Source organism: Tamandua tetradactyla, chromosome 7, assembly GCF_023851605.1.
Source record: "Tamandua tetradactyla isolate mTamTet1 chromosome 7, mTamTet1.pri, whole genome shotgun sequence".
NCBI classification, from domain to species: domain Eukaryota; kingdom Metazoa; phylum Chordata; class Mammalia; order Pilosa; family Myrmecophagidae; genus Tamandua; species Tamandua tetradactyla.
In genome coordinates, this window is record NC_135333.1 from 33,713,916 (window position 1) to 33,733,871 (window position 19,956).

General features: G+C 40.8%; 1 protein-coding gene across 1 annotated transcript in view; it reads right to left on the minus strand.

Moving 5' to 3' along the window:
• Positions 1-19,956, minus strand: part of SLC25A17 (solute carrier family 25 member 17) — a 107,053-nt gene that overhangs the window by 26,732 nt on the left and 60,365 nt on the right. The gene's annotated exons all lie outside the window — the stretch shown is intronic.

A 19,956-nucleotide genomic window follows, 5' to 3' on the forward strand; every position in this document is an offset into this window, starting at 1 on the left:
TGAAGAACCAGAAGGCACAATTCTTAGGAAGAGAATCTTTTACTAAAACTCAAATACCACGTGGAGGAAAAATGTTTTGATGTACACGTTTTTGCATCAAGACTATCAAAAGACTATCAAAACATACTATGTAGAAAACACAGCCTAACAAAGGATAAACTTGATGGAACAGCCATGAGATTAAAAGTAAGATATTACCAGAATTTATAAAGAGATTGTTCAACTCAACAACAAAAAGACAGCCAACCCAATTACAAAATGGGAAAAAGACTTGAACAGACACCTCTCAGAAGAGGAAATACAAATGGCCAAAAGGCACATGAAGAGATGCTCAATGTCCCTGGCCATTAGAGAAATGCAAATCAAAACCACAATGAGATATCATCTCACACCCACCAGAATGGCCATTATCAACAAAACAGAAAATGACAAGTGCTGGAGAGGATGCGGTGAAAGAGGCACACTTATCCACTGTTGGTGGGAATGTCAAATGGTGCAACCACTGTGGAAGGCAGTTTGGCGGTTCCTCAAAAAGCTGAATATAGAATTGCCATACGACCCAGCAATACCATTGCTGGGAATCTACTCAAAGGAATTAAGGGCAAAAACTCAAACGGACATTTGCACACCAATGTTTATAGCAGCGTTATTTACAATTGCAAAGAGATGGAAACAGCCAAAATGTCCATCAACAGACGAGTGGCTAAACAAACTGTGGTATATACATACGATGAAATATTATGCAGCTTTAAGACAGGATAAACTTATGAAGCATGTAATAACATGGATGGACCTAGAGAACATTATGCTGAGTGAGTCTAGCCAAAAACTAAAAGACAAATACTGTATGGTCCCAATGATGTGAATCGACATTCGAGAATAAACTTGGAATATGTCATTGATAACAGAGTCCAGCAGGAGTTAGAAACAGGGTAAGATAATAGGTAATTGGAGCTGAAGGGATACAGACTATGCAACAGGACTAGATACAAAAACTCAAAAATGGACAGCACAATAATACCTAATTGTAAAGTAATCATGTTAAAACACTGAATGAAGCTGCATCCGAGCTATAGGTTTTTGTTTTGTTTTGTTTTTACTATTATTTCTTTTATTTTTCTCTCTATATTAACATTCTATATCTTTTTCGGTTGTGTTGCTAGTTCTTCTAAACCGATGCAAATGTACTAAGAAACGATGATCATGCATCTATGTGATGATGTTAAGAATTACTGATTGCATATATAGAATGGTATGATTTCTAAATGTTGGGTTAATTTCTTTTTTTCTGTTAATTAATAAAAAAAAAGTTAAAAAAAAGTTAAGATATTATGCTACTTATCACTTATGATATTATGAGAACACCTATCTCGAAATAAAAAAAATCAAATAATTTTATGATTGTTTCTTATATTTTTATTGATTCACACATCACCAAGGAGTCACTTTAGTTATGACACAGTGTTTCATGCACTGTCACTTGAGGTACTGATCATAATCTGAAAAGTTCCTACTCAGACACTCTTGCTAGTCTCATTTATAAAAACAGCCAGTGCCTAAGAAGCCAGAAAGAAGAATATCAATACATGCCTGTTGTTCAGATTTTAGAATGTATTCCTATTCAGTGTAATGTGCACATTATTTAATAGAGAAAAATCAGATATAACGTGATCCTGAGCAGTCTACTGCATTTTTTAAGAAGAAAAAGAAGAGAGGAGAGCACGAATCAGAGTATAAGCTTCCATGCATAATATCAAAGGGCCATTATATATATACATTTCTAAAAAAATGAAATGGGGTGCCTGATAAATTATTAAACAAAAAAAAAACTTTTAACAGTTAATGCAACAAGATTAAGACTTAACCATTATTTAAAACTCTCTTTTCATATATACATTATTAACAAGCTGAAAGACTAAGAGGATTATAAGGACAACCTCAAGCACAAAAATGTACTATACCTGAAGAGGATTGTGGGAAGATGACAGAATAGGAAGTGCCAGAAATCAGTTCCTCCACCTAAACAACTATTTAAACTGACAGAAAATGTCTGAATAACTATTTTGAAATTCTGGAGTGTAGTGGAACACTGTGCAGTATACAGGGAAGAGATGGAGGAAGAAGCTCGTAAATTGTGGTAAATGGAGCAGTGGCTACTATCCTCCACCCCTTAACTTCATGATAGGCAGCAGTGGGGGCTGAAGTCTCAGCTCCTAATGCAGCTTGCTGGTGTAGAATGGGCTACAAGGACACAGTACTCCAAAATCTGGGGAAGTGTGATTTGATCACTGATCACTATCTGATCAGATACTTCAGATTGCTGGGTGGGCTGCTAGGTGGGCCAGCTCTGAGGGTGGCCACTGTTTCAACCTTATCAGGGAAAAGTGGCAGAGGAGGCTTAAAGGGGTAGTACCTATTTATTTATCCTCTTCTTTCCATTCCTCATGGAGCAAAAATAGTTTAGAAAAGTCATAAATTGATGGCTCCAGCCCTCAACAACAACAGCAACATAAAACCCTAGAAATCCCAGAGGAGAGGGAGAACTAGATTGCCAGAGTAGTAATAACATAATACTCAGAATGTCCAGCTCTCAACAAAAGACTGGAAAACACAAATAAACAGGAAGGTATGGATCATTTACGGGAAGAAAAGAATTGATCAGAAATCATCCCTGAAGAAGCTCCTATATTGGAACTATTAGTCAAAAGCTTAAAATAAACTGTCAAATATGTTCAATGAGCTAAAGAAATACATATACCAGAGCCAAAGGAAATACAGAAGATACTGTCTGAACAAAATAAAGAGATATAAATTATAAAAAAGAACCCAAAATAAATTTTGGAGATGCAAAAAACAGTAATTTAAATTAAAACCTCATTTGACAGATCCAACAGCAGATTTGAACAGGCATATGAAAGGACCAACAAACTTGAAGACAAGACAACTGAAATTATTCAGTGTGAGGAGCAGAAGGGAAAAAAAAATGAACAGAGTCTGAGGTACCTGTGGAACACTATCAAGTGTACCAACTAAAACTTCCCAAATTTGATGAACGATATGAATATATACACCCAGGAATCTCAGTGAACTCCAAGCAGGATAACCATAAGATATCTGTACCAAGATACACTAGAGTGAAATTGTAAACATCCAAAGACAGAGAGGATTTTGAAATCAGCAAGAGAGAAGCAACTTGTCACTAGGGATCCCCATAAGGTTAACAGAAAATTCCTCATCAGAAACCATGGAGGCCAAAATACAAAGGGATGGCATATTTAAAGTCCTTAAGAAAAATATTGTCAACCAAGAATCCTATATCCAGCAAAATTATCTTTCGAAAACAAAGGAGAAATGAACATACGTCAAGACCAACAAAGCTGAAAGAGTTCATTACCAGTGGAGGATCTGCCCTACAAGAAATGTTAAAGAGACCATTTCAGGCTGAAACAAAAGGACACTAGACTATAACTCAAGGCCATATGAAGAAATAAAGAACACTGGTAAAGGTGAGTACACAGGTAAATATAAAATCCTCTATTAATGTACTTTTGGTTTGTAAATGCTTTGTCCCCCTCACATATGACTTCCAACCAAATGTGTAAAATAACATTTAAAATCTATGTTAATAAGCATATAATGTTTAAAGATGTAATTTGAGACAACAATAATACAAAGGGGGAAGGGATGGAGATATTTAGAAGTAGAGACTTTGTATACTACTGAAACTAGGTTGGTACTATTCAAACTAGGTTATCAGTTTAATGTTCATTGTAATTAGAAAGGTAACCACTAAGAAAATAAATAAAATTATAGAGAAAAAGAAAGAACATGGGAGTCATTACAGTACACTATAAAGAACAATTAAATACAAAAAAGGCAGTAATAAAATAATTGAGAAACTAAAAACACATGACATACTGAAAACAAATGGCTGAATGGCAAAAGTGAATCCTTTCTTCTGAGATATTACTTAGATATTAGATATTATTAGATATTAGATGTTAAATGCCAATGAATTAACCTCCTTATTAAAAGTCAGAGATTGGGAGATTGGAAGAAAAAGTATGATCCAGCTATGCTGTCTATAAGAGACTTACTTTAGGTACAAAGAAACTCATTTTTAGATTGAAAGTAAAAGGGTACAAAAAAGCTACTCCACGCAAGTAAGTAATCAAAAGAGAACTAGACTAGCTATATTATTCTCAGACAAAACTGACTGTAAGTCAAAAGATGACTATAAGAAACAGAAAAGGATATTACATATTGATGGAAAGCTTCAGTTCAGCATGAATATATGATTATAAACATAAGCACCTTACAACAGTGCCCCCAAATATATGAATAAAAACCAGACAGAACTGAAGTGAGAAATAGATAGCGCTACAATAATAGACAGAGACACCATTTTCAATATTTGATAGAACATCAAATCAGAAGATCAATAAAGAAACAGAGAACTTGAAGAACACTATTAACCAATTAGACCTAATGGACATTGCGGTTTGGGCCAACCGCTAAACTATCGGGGACCCTCTACTCCTCAGCTTCTCACTGCTTGCTAGACGACACTGCCGCACGCAGAAAAGGGGCTTGAGCCGGGGGTCTGGGTCCAAGGGGCGCGCGCAGGAGACCTCGCTGCGGGTCTAAAGGACTGGAGGCCGAGTCAATTAAGGCATGAAGCGAGGTAGCTTTATTGTTGGTAGACGCTTATGCCAGGGCCGCCAGAAGCTAAAGACCACGAGGCTTGATGAGCCCTGGATTATATACAGTTTGAGGAGAGGCGGAGTTAGGGTGTGGCCTCCAGGGGAGGGTAGCCAATCACACAGGGAGGACGGATGAGTGACTGTGACCATAGAGCATGAAGAAGTCTAAATTTGGTACCTCCCTTTTTACTGATGATAAAAACTGGAGAATTGTAAGGACTACGTGATGGCTCTATGTGTCCTGCGACTAATTGCTCTTGCACTAGTCGCTCTAATATTGTTAACTTGTGGGATGGAAGCGGCCACTGCTCCACCCAGATAGGCTCCTCTGTGTCCCATTGAAGAGGAGTGGGTGCTGGAGGTGTAACGCGAGCAGTGGCGCAAACTATTGGGGGGGCTGCGAGGTAGTATCGGTCCCTACATCTGCGGGGATGGCTCGCCCCCAGAGGGCCTGGCCGACAGTGGTTGAGAAACATTCTTGAGGGGGCTGCGTGGTAATATATGCCCCTGAGGCTGCTAGAATGTCTCGCCCCCATAAGATCTGGACAGTGGTGTTTAGAAACAATGGCCTGAAGACACCTCGGTGGCCTTCTTCATCCTCCCATGTAAGGGGAATGGCGGCTCTCGCCGAGGGGGCAGAGCCCGTGGCACCGATTACTGCGGGCCCTGAGGTAGTTGGGCACAGATTCTTCCATTTTGCAGGAAGGCATGAAATTTCTGCTCCCGAGTCCACCGTACCTAGAAGCCAATCGGCTCCGATTTTTAGTTTACGGGTGGGTTTGTTCGGGGTTATAGGAATGGTCCACATTATGCTTTGGGGGTGTTCCTGCTGACACCCCGGGTCTCTTGGGGACGGGGCTGAGACCTGCCCCTTTGGAAGTTTAAAGGTGGGTTAGGTGCGTGGCAATTGCGTGCCCAGTGATAGCCATTGTTACACTTTGGGCAAGGGGTTTTGGGCTTTTGCTCTTGCCAGCATTTTCCTTCCGGTGGCTTGGCCCCCGTGTCTCTCGGGTCAGGTTGCTTAGGACACTCCCGAGCAAAATGTCCAGACTCACCGCACCAGTAACATTCATTAGTAGCTCTAAGTGCGAGTGCTAGGGAGTCAGCAAGATCTCTTGCGGAAGGGTTAATGTTGGAACAAGCAAGTACCCAATCAGAGATGGACTTCTCTCTAACGCCTGCCAGCGCTTGTCTGAAGATGGGACGGGCTCCCTCAAATATGAGTTCCTTAGCCAGTGCATTTTGCCCCTGATAATCGTGTATTTTGTTTTTGCAAGCCGCTTGTACCCTAGAGACAAAGGAGGTGAAATCCTCGTCTGTTTTCTGAATTAACTTGGTAATTTGTTCTGGTCTGGAGGCTGAACAATTACGGAAGGCCCGCATGGCTACTTCTCGTAACTGAACCCAAAACCCATACGGGGCAGTGGTATAGACCACTGGGTCGAAGTACCGACCGCTCCCGAGGAAAGACTCGAGAGGGATGCCGAGGCCCGGGGGCCCTCCTGGGTAATCTATTTGTCGAGCAGCCCGCTCGGCCTCTGAGTTGAAGTGCGCCTTCCAACCAACATACTGGCCTGGGGTGAGGATAGCTCTGGCTAGAGTTTTCCAATCGTGAGGTGTATTAAGCTGCGTGGACATTTCCTCTAGCAGGTGGGTCGCGTATGGACTCGCAAACCCGTCTTCCTTGACCGCTTTGCGCAGTTGCTTGATTGCCTCTGCACTGTGAGGATACCAAGCAAGTGGGCACTGCTGCGTCGGCTGGAGATTCATAGGGAAGCATCCAACCATGGGTGGCGGGAGGGGCCGCTGGGGCTCAGTAGGCCATGCCGCTGCAGCGGACTGAACAGGTGGGCTACCAGGCCAGACTGGGCTGGCGGCCGTGGCCCCAGGGTCACAAAATGATGGACGGGTCTCACAAAAAGGCGGAGGAGGGGCATAAGATGGCGGACCAGGCTCCTCCCCTGTGAGAGGAGGGGTCGAGGGAGTGTCGTTCCGCTTTTTTAACTCCGGAGGAGGCGGAAGCGGGTTGGGAGGGAGTGAGTTACGAGATGGCTCCTGGCCACTCCCTTTCGGGAGGGTGGGGTAGAGGTTCTTCCTGTGGCTTTGCTCTTTACTCGAGGAAGAAGCCGGAAGGCCGCCATTTGTATCCCTCGGGGGATCTACCTCTAGCCGATTATTAAGCTGATCGAGCAGCGACTCGGCGACCGAGTCTGACTCAGAATCGGAGCCGTCAGCCTCCATGGCCCTCACTCGGGCCGGGCGGCCGTCTGTCGGTGGCGAGGAGCCCTGAAGGCAGGAGCGAATGGCAAGGAGAGTGGGGAGCAACCCCGGAGGGAAACGCTTACCCTCGTGCTCCATTTTGTCCATTACTCTCGCAATTAGCTGATCGTAAGTGTCTATACTCCACAGGTGGCAAGTCACTAGCCACAGGTTAAAAGGAAGCAGGAGATCCCAATAAACCTGCAGCTGCTCAACAGAGACTTTACAATTATGAGCGTCTAAAAGCGCCGCTAGGGCACGGACCTGTGGTGCCTGCTGCCGAGTAATTCTGCTACCCATGTTCACCAAAATTTAGGGAGACAACTAGCCACTCCGATCAGGGCCTAGGACTTCCTTGGGAGTTTATTTGGGTGGCTAGTGCCGAGGGCGCTTACCTTGGACGAGGTCCTAGGGTGCCGTGGGAGTTCGCCGGGTGAGGAGAGAGGGGTCCCTGTTCGGGTGCCACCTGCGGTTTGGGCCCAACCGCTAAGCTATCGGGGACCCTCTACTCCTCAGCTTCTCACTGCTTGCTAGACGACGCTGCCGCACGCAGAAAAGGGGCTCGAGCCGGGGGTCTGGGTCCAAGGGGCGCGCGCAGGAGACCTCGCTGCGGGTCTAAAGGACTGGAGGCCGAGCCAATTAAGGCATGAAGCGAGGTAGCTTTATTGTTGGTAGACGCTTATGCCAGGGCCACCAGAAGCTAAAGACCACGAGGCTTGACGAGCCCTGGATTATATACAGTTTGAGGAGAGGCGGAGTTAGGGCGTGGCCTCCAGGGGAGGGTAGCCAATCACACAGGGAGGACGGATGAGTGACTGTGACCATAGAGATGCTGTTCCTGAGTGTACCCGTAGCAGAGGATGTTGGGTAGGTGGAGGACTAAGAAGAAGGCCAATAGGGTTAGAGAGACAAGGCTGCATCATCACTAGTCGCCGGTGAGGCTTGTAATTCAGAGGTCTAGAAGAACCGGACGTGCCAAAATGGCGAGGGAGGGAGAGAAAGAGACTAAGCCACCAGGCCAAGAATAAAATTATGCCACAGGACATATATAGAACACTATACCCCAAAACAGAAGAATACACGTTCTTTTCAAGTACACATGGAACATTTCCATGGCCAAAGAACTGTAAATTCTAAGTTAATAAATCCCCATTGTAAAAGCCAACCCTTTCTGTTATATTGCACTGTGGCAGTGTTAGCAAACCAAAACTTATGGGAGGGAGTGAAGGCAGTGCTCATAGGGAAATTTATAGCTCTAAATGCCTACATTAAAACAAGGAAGAATGATCACAATCAATAACCTAACTTCTGACGTAAAGAAACTAGAAGAGCAAACTGAACCCAAAGTTAGTAGAAAGGAGGAAATAATAAAGATTGGAGCAGGAGATAAAGAAATACAGAATAGAAAAGCAAAAGTTAGAGAAGCAACACAACCAAATTTTTGTTTTCTGAGAAAAGCAGTAAAACAGACAAACCTTTAGCCAGAATGACAAAGAAAAACGAGAGAGGACACAAATAACTAAAATCAGGAATGACAGCAGGGACATTACTCCTGACCTTACAGAAATAAAAAGGATTATAAGACATACCATGAGCAATTCTATGCCAACAAATGAGAAAACCTGGATGAAATGGAAAAATTTCTTGAAATACACAAATGACCTAATTGGATGCAAGAAGATAAAGATAATCTCAACAGACCTATTACAAGTAGAGTGATTGAATCAGTAACTAAAAACCTCCCAACAAAGAAAAGTCCAGGACCACATGGCTTCACTGCTAAATTCTACCAAATATTTAAAGATTTAACACCAATCCTTCTCAAACTCTTATAAAAACAGAGGAGGAGGGAATACTTCCTAATTCATTTTACAAAGCAAGCATTACTTTGATAAAGATAGCACAAGAAAAGAAAATCACAGGCCAACATCTCCATGAATACAGATGCAAAAATCCTCAACAATATACTGGCAAACCAAATCCGACAATATATTAAAAGCATTATACAGAACGACTGGGTAGGATTTATTCCAGGAATGCAAGGGTGGATCAACATAAGGCAATCAATCAATGTAATATCCCATGTTTTTAGAATAGAATAGAATAGAATGAAGGAAAAAAAAAAACATGATCATCTCAACTGACATGGAAAGACAATTGACACAATCCAGTACTATTTCATGATGAAGACATTTAGAAAACCAGGAAGAGAATAGAATACCGTCAATATGATAAAGGTTTCTTAAAAAAAATACAACGCAAACATCATTCTCAGTGGTGAAAGACTGAAAGTTTTCCCTCTAAGATCAGGAAGAAGACATGGCCACCACTGTTATTCAACATTGTACTGTAAGTTCTAGCTAGAATAGGGTAAGAGAAAAAAAAAGGATCTAAATTGGAAAGAAAGAAGTAAAATTCTCCTACTTGCAGATGTCATGATCTTGTATGTAGGAAATCCTAATGAATTTATAAGAAAGCTACTAGAACTAATACATGAATTCAGCAAAGCTGCAGAATTCAATATAAATACACAGAAGTCAGTTGTATTTCTATACTCCAGTAATCTCAAAAGGAAATCAAGAAAAAAATTACATTTACAATAGCACGTAAACAAACCTAAAGTAAATTTAAACAAGTACACTGAAAAATCTAAAACATTGCTGAAATAAATTAAAGACCTAAATAAATGGAAAGACATCCCCTGCTCATGGATTGGAAAGTTTAATATTGTTAAAATGTCAATACAGTCTAAAGTTATCGGCACATTCAATACAATCCCTAAGAAAATTCCAGCAGCCTTTTTTTTTTTTGCAGAAATGGAAAAGCTGAATGTCACATCCACACAGAACTGCAAGGGACCTTAAATAGCCAAAACAATCTTGAAAAGAAGTATAAGGTTGGAGGAGTCACACTTCCTGATTTCAAAACTTATGAAAAAGCTACGGTAATTAAAACAGTGTGGTTAACTGGCACAGTGATTGACAAATAGCCCAAGAGAACAGAATTGAGAGTCTAGAGATAAATCCCCACATTATGGCTGACTGATTTTCAACAAGTGCCAAGTCCATGCAATACGGAAAGAATAGACTCTTCAAGAAATGGTGCAAGGAGAAATGGAAATCCACATGCAAAATAATGAATTCTGACCTCTACCTCTCCTCACATACAAAAATTAATGCAAAATGGATACAAGACCTAAATATAAGAGCTAACACTATAAAACTCTTACTAGAAAATATAGGGAAATATCTCAGAATCTTATAGAAGGCAATGAATTTTTCGATTTTTACACCAAAAGCATGAGAAACAAAAGAAAAAAAATTAATGAACTTCATCAAAATTAAAAAATTGTGTGCATCAAAGGACATTATCAAGAAAATGAAAAGATAATATATAGTACAGGAGAAAATATTTGGAAACCACATATCTATAAGTGTTTAATAACCAGACTATATAAAGAACTCTTATAACTCAACAATAAAAAGAGAACCAACTCAATTTAAAAATTGGCCAAATATAATCTAGGAATGCCCAGAGTGTACAATGATAGTGACTAAACATACGAATTAAAAAATGTTTTTGTATGAGGAAGAAGAAAGGAATGTCAATATTGCAGGGTGTTGAAAATAGATGGTAATTCATATTTTGAAATTTTTTCGTGTGAGACTAAAGCAAAAAATGTTTATTTGGTACAAGGTTTATATTTTGACTAGTGCATTTCCTAATATAACTTATATGGACAGTTACTGAACACCATAAGTACACGGAACCTTGAATATGGCATGAGATTTTATAGGTTTATCCAAAGTGATGCCCTGATAAATCCCAGAGTGATTTGAACAGTGAATAAAAAAGTATTTGCAAAGTCCTCTTGGGAGAAGGGCAAGAAAAGGGAAAAATCCAACTTCCCCATTAGGAGAATTCCTGGTATTCTTGCAAGCAGTGGGGACGACCAAATCAATAGGCTGAGCCCTCAAACTTGGGGTTTGTTCATACGAAACTTACTCCTGCAAAGGATAGACTAAGCCTACTTAAAATTAGGCTTAAGAGTTAACCCCAGAAAACCTCTTCTGTAGCTCAGATGTGGCTCATCTCAGCCAACACGGCAAGCAAACTCACCACTAAGTGGGAAATGACTCCCAGGGGTATAAACCTCCCTGGCAACGTGGGACAGAAGTCCTAGAATGAGCTGGGACTCAGCATCAAGGGATTGAGAAAACTTTCTTGACCAAAAGGGGGAAGAGATTTTCTTGTGCCAAACCATCCTTGCATTTCTGGTATAAACCCCACTTGGGCATGGTGTATAATTCTTTTAATGTGCAGTTGGATTCGATTTGCTAATATTTTATTGATAATTCTGCATTTATGTTCATTAGGGTGATTGGCCTATGGTTTCCATTTCTTAGAGCATCTTTACTTAGTTTTGGTATTAAGATGATATTAGTTTCATAAAATGAGTTAGGTAGAGTTTCTCTTTCCTCAATTTTTTGGAAAAGTTTGAGCAGGATTGGTGTTAGTTCTTTTTGGATTGTATGATAAAATTCCCCTGTGCAGCCATCTGGCCCTGAGCTTTTCTTTGTAGGAAGATTTTTGCTGATTGATTGAATACTTGTGATTGGTTTGTTGAAATCTTCTATTTCTTCCTGAGTCAGTGGAGCTTGTTTGTGTGTCTTCAGGACTTTGTCCATTTCATCTAAGTTGTCTAGTATTCTCTTATGATTTCTTTTATTTCTTCAGGGTCTGTGATAACGCACCCCTTCTCTTTTCTGATTTTGTTTATTTGCATTCTCTCTCTTTTTTTCACTGTCAGTCTTGGTAGTGGCCCATCAATTTTATTGATTTTCTTAAAGAACCAACTTCTGGGTTTATTTATTCTTTCTGTTGTTCTTTTGTTCTCCCATTCACTTATCTCTGCTTTAATCTTTGTTATTTCTCGTCTTCTATTTGCTTTGGGGTTAGTTTGCTGTTTTTTCTCAAGTTCCTCCAGGTGTGCTAAGTCCTCAATTTTTGCTCTTTCTTGTTTTTTAATATAGGCATTTAGGGCAAATAATTTCCCTCTCAGCACAGCCTTTGCCACATCCCATAAGTTCTGATAAGTTTTATTCTCATTTTCATTCGTCTCCAGATAGCTACTTATTTTTCTAGCATTTTTTTCTTTGACCCACTGGTTGTTTAAGAGTGTGTTATTTAATCTCCATATATTTGTGTATGTTCTCGTTCTTTGGTGGTTGAGATCCAGCTTCATCCCATTGTGATCAGAGAAAGTGCCTTGAATAATTTCAATGCTTTTAAATTTATAAAGACCTGCTTTGTGTCCCAGCACATGATCTATCCTGGAGAATGTTCCATGAGCACTAGAGAAGAATGTATATCCTTGTGCTTTGGGGTGCAATGTCCTAATATGTCTGTTAGGTCTAATTCATTTATCAAGTTATTTAACTTCTCTATTTCCTTGTTGATCTTCTGTCTGGTTTGTTCTATCTATAGAGGAGAGTGGTGTATTGAAGTCTTGTACTATTATTGTTGAAATACCTATTGCTCCATTCAGTTGTGCCAATGTCTGTCTCATGTACATTGAAGCTCCTTGATTGGGAGCATAAACATTTATGATTGCTATATCTTCTTGGTGAACCGACCCTTTAATTACTATATTAGTGTCCTTTTTTGTCTCTTATGATGTCGTTACATTTAAAGTCTGTTTTGTCTGATATTAGTAGAGCTACTCCTGCTTTCTTCTGGTTATAACTTCCATGGAAAATCTTTTTCCATCTGTTCACTTTCAATCTATTTGTATCCTTGTATCTAAGATGAGTCTCTTGTAAGCAGCATAAACCGGATTATGTTTCTTAATCCATTCTGCTAATCTGTATCTTTTAATTGGTAAATTTAGTCTAACATTCAAAGCTATTACTGAAAAGGCATTTCTTGAGTCCACCATCTTATCTTTTCTATTTTATCTGTCAGATCTATATATTCTTTTTGCTGTTTTTCTTTGTATTCTTTAAATTACCCTTAGTTGTACACTTCAATTCCATGCCCTCCTCCAGACCTTCCTCTCCTGTGTTTTTTTTTTTTTTTCAGCTGCCAGAACTCCTTTTAGTGTTTCTTGTAGGGCCAGTCTCTTGTTGATAAATTTTTTCAGGACTTCTCTGTGTGTGAAATCTTTAATTTCTCCCTTCTGTTTGAAGGACAGTTTGGCTGGGTACAGAATTCTTGGCTGGAAGTTTTTCTTTTTCAGGATTTTGAATATATCATGCCACTGCCTTTTTGCATCCACAGTGCTAGTTGAGTAGTCTGGACTCAGTCTTATTTGGTTTCCCTCATATGTAGTAGATTGTTTTTCTCTTACTGCTTTCAGGATTTTCTGCTTCTCTTCAACATTTGACAGGATGATTATTATGTGTCTTTGGGAAGGCCTATTTGGATTTATTCTGTTTGGAGTTCATTGGGCTTCTTTGACCTATATATTTATGTCCTTTATGAGGATTGGGAAGTTTTCCTCCATTATATTCTCAACTACTCTTCCTAGCCATTCACTTCTCTCTTCTCCTTCTGAGACACCAATGATTCTTAGTTTTGCACGTTTTGTTTTGTCTATCATTTCCCTGAGATCCAATTCAATTTCTTCCATCTTTTTTGCCAGTTGCTGTTTTGAGTCTCCGAAGTCAGTTATCCTGCCCTCCATATCACTTATTCTTTCTTCTGTCTCTTCAAATCTGGCTTTGTGTGCCTCTAGTATGATTTTTATTTGGTCAACAGAATCTTTAATCTCTGTGATATCCACTACTTTTCTATTTATTCTTTCAAATCCCTCTTTATGCTCTTCTACTGTCTTCTTGATCTCTTTTATGTCATTTGCCATCCTACTTATTTTATTAAGAAGTTGTATGCACATCTTTAATTAGTTGGCCCACGTCTGTCTCCTCTGGTGTTTTAATTTGGTCATCAAGCAGGGCAATATTTGTCTGCATTGTGATATGCTTAGTGATTGGCTGTCTTCGTGGCAAAGACACAACTGATTTACTTTGGGAGTTGATTTCTTTCAGTAGTCTAAGGCCTTGTGTTTGTGGGATGGATGTACAGCAGGGAGGAGGGTAAGAGGTAGGGCACTCAGTGCAGTGATTCGTTTCAGAGTAGGTACAGGCACAGGTTGGGGATATTACGCTGATACTTGAACGTGGGCCCCCAGTGGCCAGGGAAGATGTAGCTGTGCGGGTGCACCAATCTGGAGGGTATAACACTGGTGTGCACTGGTCTAAGGCATGAAGCTCTTTGTCTGCATGAGTAGAGCTGTGGCAGCAGATCGGCATTATGCCTTCATAGACTGGGGGCAGATGTGACCTGGCTGTGCAGGTTAGCACTTTCTTAGAGCTGGGAAGTGTGGCTGAGGGCCATGCGCATGCACAGTTCTAGGACTGCTGTAAACTGAGGTTCCTAGAGCTGAATGATGTGATTGGGGCCTATGTGCATGTGTGGGTCTAGGAGTGCCATAAACTGATGCACAGAGCCGTGGGGGGGGGGGGGTGCAGGGTAAGGCTGTGCGACAGTATGGGCTGAGGGGACGGGGGTAGCCTGGGAATGGAGGTTAGTGCCTGCAGCCTTTATATGCTCACAATAGACTGCAAGGAACAGGGTGGGGAAGGTAGTGCTCAGGAGGGGTGCAGGACAGTTGGGATGGGCTGTACGTGGGGTGGGGGTGTGGGGCAGATACTTGCACTGGGGGCTGGTGGGGTGGGGGTGCCTGAAGCATTGGTAATGTGAGCGGGTGACAGGGTTAGGGGGCGTGGGGTGTGGGCTGAGTCGCTGGTTGTTCTAGTTCGCTAGCTGCCAGAATGCAATATACCAGAAATGGAATGGCTTTTACAAAGGGGAATTTAATAAGTTGCTAGTTTACAGTTCTAAGGCTGAGAAAATGTCCCAGTTAAAACAAGTCTATAGAAATGTCCAATCAAAGGCATCCAGGGAAAGATACCTTGGTTCAAGAAGGCTGATGAAGTTCAGGGTTTCTCTCTCAAGTGAGAAGGCACATGGCGAATACAGTCAGGGCTTCTCTTTCTCAGCTGGAAGGGCACATGGCAAACACAGCATCATCTGCTAGCTTTCTCTCATGGCTTCCGGTTTTGTGAAGACCCCCGCGAGGCGTTTTCCTTCTTCATCTCCAAAGGTCGCTGGCTAGTGGGCTCTCTGCTTCTCGTGGCTATGTCGTTCTTCTCTGGCTCTCTCTGAATCTCCTTCATTCTCCAAAATGTTTCTTCTTTTATAGGACTCCAGAAAAACTCTCAAAACCCACCCATATGGGTGGAGACATGTCATCATCTAATCCAGCTTAACAACCACTCTTGATTAAGTCACATCTCTGTGATCTGATTACAGTTTCAAACATACAGTATTGAATAGGAATTATACCATCTTCATGAAATGGGATTTTGATTAAAACATGGCTTTTCAAGGGGACATACATCCTTTCAAACCAACACACAGGGGATGGGTTGATTTGCTCAAGCAATGACACCACATCTGGAATAGTAACTGCAATTGGAGTTAACCTGGTTAAGTTCACAAGAATCCATTTCATCCTCCAGGACCCATCTGTTTTCTGTACAGGCCAAATGGGAGAGTTAATGGGGATGTGGGGGGAATCATCATCCTTGTATCCTTGAAGTCTTAAGACTGTCACTAATTTTTGCAGTCCCTCTAGGAATCTGGAATTGCTTCTGATTTACCGAGTAGGTTGATCCCAAAAATGCATCCTGTAAGTGGGGAAGTAATTACAGAATGGGTCTGGGGACCCACTGGACCCACTGTGAGATGGACCTCAGCTAAAACTCCATTGATCAACTGTTCTAGTTTGCTAGGCACTGGAACACAACATACCAGAAATGGAATGGCTCCCAAAAAGGGGAATTTAATGAGTTGCTAGTTTACAGTTCTAAGGTTGAGAAAATGTCCCAATTAACACATCTATAGAAATGTCCAATCACAGGCATCCAGGAAAAGATACTTTGGTTCAAGAAGGCTGATGAAGTTCAGGGTTTCTCTCTCAAGCAAGAAGGCACATGTTGAACACAGAGTTTCTCTCTCATATGCAAAGGCACGTGGTGAACGCGGTCAGGAAGGGCACATGGCAAACATGGCATCATCTGCTAGCTTCTTCTCTCATCTGGAAGGGCACATGGCAAACATGGCATCATCTGCTAGCTTCTCCTCGCTTCCTGTTTCATGAAGCTCCCTGGGAGGTATTTTCCTTCCTCATCTCCAAAGATTGCTGACTGGTGGACTTTGGCTTCTCATGGCTATGTCATTCTGCTCTGCTCTCTCGGAATCTCCCATTCTCCAAAACGTTTCCTCTTTTATAGGAGTCCAACAAACCAATCAAGACCCACCCAAATGGGTGGAGACATGTCATCACCTAATTCAGTTTAACAACCACTCTTGACTAAATCACATCATCCAGGAAGATGATATGATTACAGTTTCAAACATACAGTATTGAATAGGGATTATTCTACCTTTATGAAATGGGATTTTGATTAAAACATGGCTTTTCTAGGAGGCATACTTCCTTTCAAACCAGCACATTACCTGACCTCCAAAAGTCCCTACTTAAACTGGTAGACCAGAGTGACATTTTGGGTCTCCTGGAATTAATGTCATTTTTAAGCCAGTGTCTAGTAATCCATGAAATATATGATAATTCCCTTTTTTCCACTGCACAATTATCCTGGTAAAAGGCCGTAGGTCTCCTTGGGAAAGGTTGGGAGGAAGGTTAACTATGTAAATTTTTGGCAGTGTAACAAGTCTTTCCCTGACTATACGTGGTCTTCCCCTCATTTAGGAGTCTCTGGGTCTGTTAACTGTCTCAAACCTGGGAATTGATTAAGGGGCTGTGACTCTGTTTTTGTAATCCATGTTACACTTCTGTTCATTTGACCTCGAACTTTTCTGCTTATACAGTTGAAGCAAGACTTCAGTAGACTGCCCATCTATTTTACTTCTAGGTATTCCATGATCTACTAGCCAATACCATAAGTCTTTGTGAGTCAGATTATTTTGACTGCTGTTTTGAATCTGCTGTCCATTATGGTAGCCACACCCACCTTGTATATGGTGATTAACTATTGCCACATGGCTTCTGACAACTTGGGATCTAGCCATTCCATTGTGTTTAAGGCTTCCAGCTCAGGGAAAGCAGTTCCCACAGTAATATCAGACCTGCAGAAAAGAGTGACTGATTACAGAGCTCTTCAGGGATGATGGAAGTAGTGTGACAAATTTATTCCTTAAAGTCCTGGTAAAAGATGTATTCCTGGACATTCCTGGGGTGTGTCTGAGCAGGTCTTCCATGATAAATACACTCTAACATTCCAATCTCTCTAAGCCTTTGGATCCCTCATCTACATTATTCCAGGGTAGTTCTGGCATTTCGACCTCAGGTAATATGAGCCACCTTTTTATCCATGTTTCAGCCAACCATGCAAACAAACTGTTAATGCCCTTTCTAACCCCTCAAGCTACAACACTGAACACAGACTCTCTGTTTAGTGGGCTGAAATCAATAAATTAAGCCTGATCCAACTTGCTGTTCCTTCCACCATTAACCCACCCCTTAATATCCATTCCCATACATTGTCCCCTGATTTCTATCTATATAAATTGGAAAACTCATGCAATTCTTTTGGAATATAGTTTACTTCCTCATAGGTCCCACTTCATACCTCACCTTTCAGGGCCTATTAGGACTTTAGTCTAGTTATAGGTCCTGAAGAAAAGAGGGGTGGTGGGAGTGGGTCATAAAAAGAAATAGAAGTGACTTTCAAGCCAATTACCTCAGGTCATTCTGTTGCAGTTTCATCTGGTGACAAAGGCTTATTTGCTCCAGACAGAGGAATGAGGACTGTTGTCCCAGGGGAGGTTTCTGATGAGAAATCCTCTGTTAATCTTATTGAGGATCTTTTGTATGTGATAAGTTGCTTGTCTCTTGCTGCTTTCTAAACTCCCTCTTTGTCTTTGGATTTTGACAATTTTACTATCATGTTTCTTGGTTTAGATCTCTTTAAGTCTATCTTACATGGAGTTTTTTTTTCTTTTGAGCTTCCTGGATGTGTGTAGTGATATCTTTCATCAAATTTGGGAAATATTTGACCACTATTTCTTTAAATACTTCTCTGCCACTTTCTCTTGTCCTTCTGTGACTGCAGTGATGTGTATGTTGGCACACTGATTGTGTCCCATTCATTCCTCAGGCTCTGCTCATTCTCCATTCTTCTTCCTTTCTTCTCTTCACACTGGGTAATTTCAGCAGTCTTTTCTTCAAGTTTGCAGATTCTTTCATCTGCCTGCTCAAATCTGCTGCCAAATGCCTCTAGTGAATTTTCACTTCAGTTATTGTGCTTTTGAGTTCCAGAATATATTTGATTTCTTTTTATATTTTCTATCTCTATTTTGTTCAGAGAATGCTTTGTCTAATTTCTCTTAGTTCTTTTTCAATGGTTTCATTTAGCTCAGTGAACATATTAAAGGCAGCTGATTTAACATGTTTTACTAATAGTTCCAAGCTTCCTCAGAGTTGGAAAAAAAAATCTTTTTTTCCCAAGAATCGGCCACACACATTCTTGTTTCTTGATATGTTTTATAATTTTTTATTGAGACATGGACATTCTGAATACTATGTTATTGTAACTCTAGAAATCTATTTTTCCCTCTTGGGATTGCTGGGTTTTACCTTTTAAGTGATGGAATGATCAGCTTGTTGTTTTTCCAAATTATTTTTGCTACCAAATAGGGAAAGGAGAGAAAAGAAAGAAAAAGAAAGAAAGAAAAGCCATTGTCTCTGGAAGATGCTTCTGCCACTTCTGCCTGAGTGGGGTTGAATCAATTGATGCTCTCCCTGCTGGCCTTCCAGCAATCAAAAGCAGCTGATCAAAAGCTGTGATCAGCAATCAGACCATAGGCCTTCCATATTCGGAGGAGTAAGTCCACGTTGTCTACCCCGGTAGCATCAAGCCACAGCAAGAATATAGGATGCAGTCCCCATAGCTGCCTGCTATACTGTTGAGGATGGGAGGTGGTAGCTCTTATAGGGAAGATGAAATTCAGTAATATTTACCATAGTTTATCAGACTCTTCTCCAGTTCTCCCATGGATGCTGCAAGTATTCCACTAGACTCCAGAGTTTCAAAATAATTGATTAATTTCCTGAAAGTTTAATAGCTGTTTTGGTGGAGGGACTGATTCTTGGAGCTTCCTATTCTGCCATCTTCCTATAACCCTGTATTTCCAATTTTTTTTCAAGAGAACAAATTTCAAACTTGAGTTCTTTGAATTGTGACAATGTTTAAAAACTGCTCTCTGGAAGTCACTTGGATGGGACACTTGGACAGGACTGTGGAAAGCGGCTCAGTGAGAATGACATTAGAGGCAGGGGATTAGAACAGAGCTGTATTCCAGGTGAGAGATGATGAAGCTTGATTTTACACAGTGCCTATGGCTATGGAGAAGAGGAATGAATTCAAGATATTTAGGAGACATACTGATGGTTCTTGATGGTCAAGCAGAAGTGGAGGATCTGAGAGTATAAAGAGCCTATGATGACTCTCAGATTACTATCTTTAATTATTTACCTACAAGTATGCATTCATTTCCTCAGAGAATGAAATCCTGTGTATTTGTTATATTCTGTATGTGAAAGTTGGTCCAAGTAAAAGTTAACTAGATCAAAATCAACCTAGGAGTAACATGAGAGTATTAAGCAGAAGAAAGGCTCAGAGTTCAAACTGAACAACAGAAAGATGGGCCTCAACATGGGTGACCATGAATATTAATTGTCTGGTGTGCCGGTCTCTAGCTGTTATGAACCCCAGAAAAGCCATGTCCTTTAATCCTGATTCAATATTATAGGGTGGAACTCTTTGGTTAGATTGTTTCCATGGAGACTGATCCACAGAATCATGGGTGTAATGTTTTCATTAAATGGAGATGTGACTATGCCCATTCA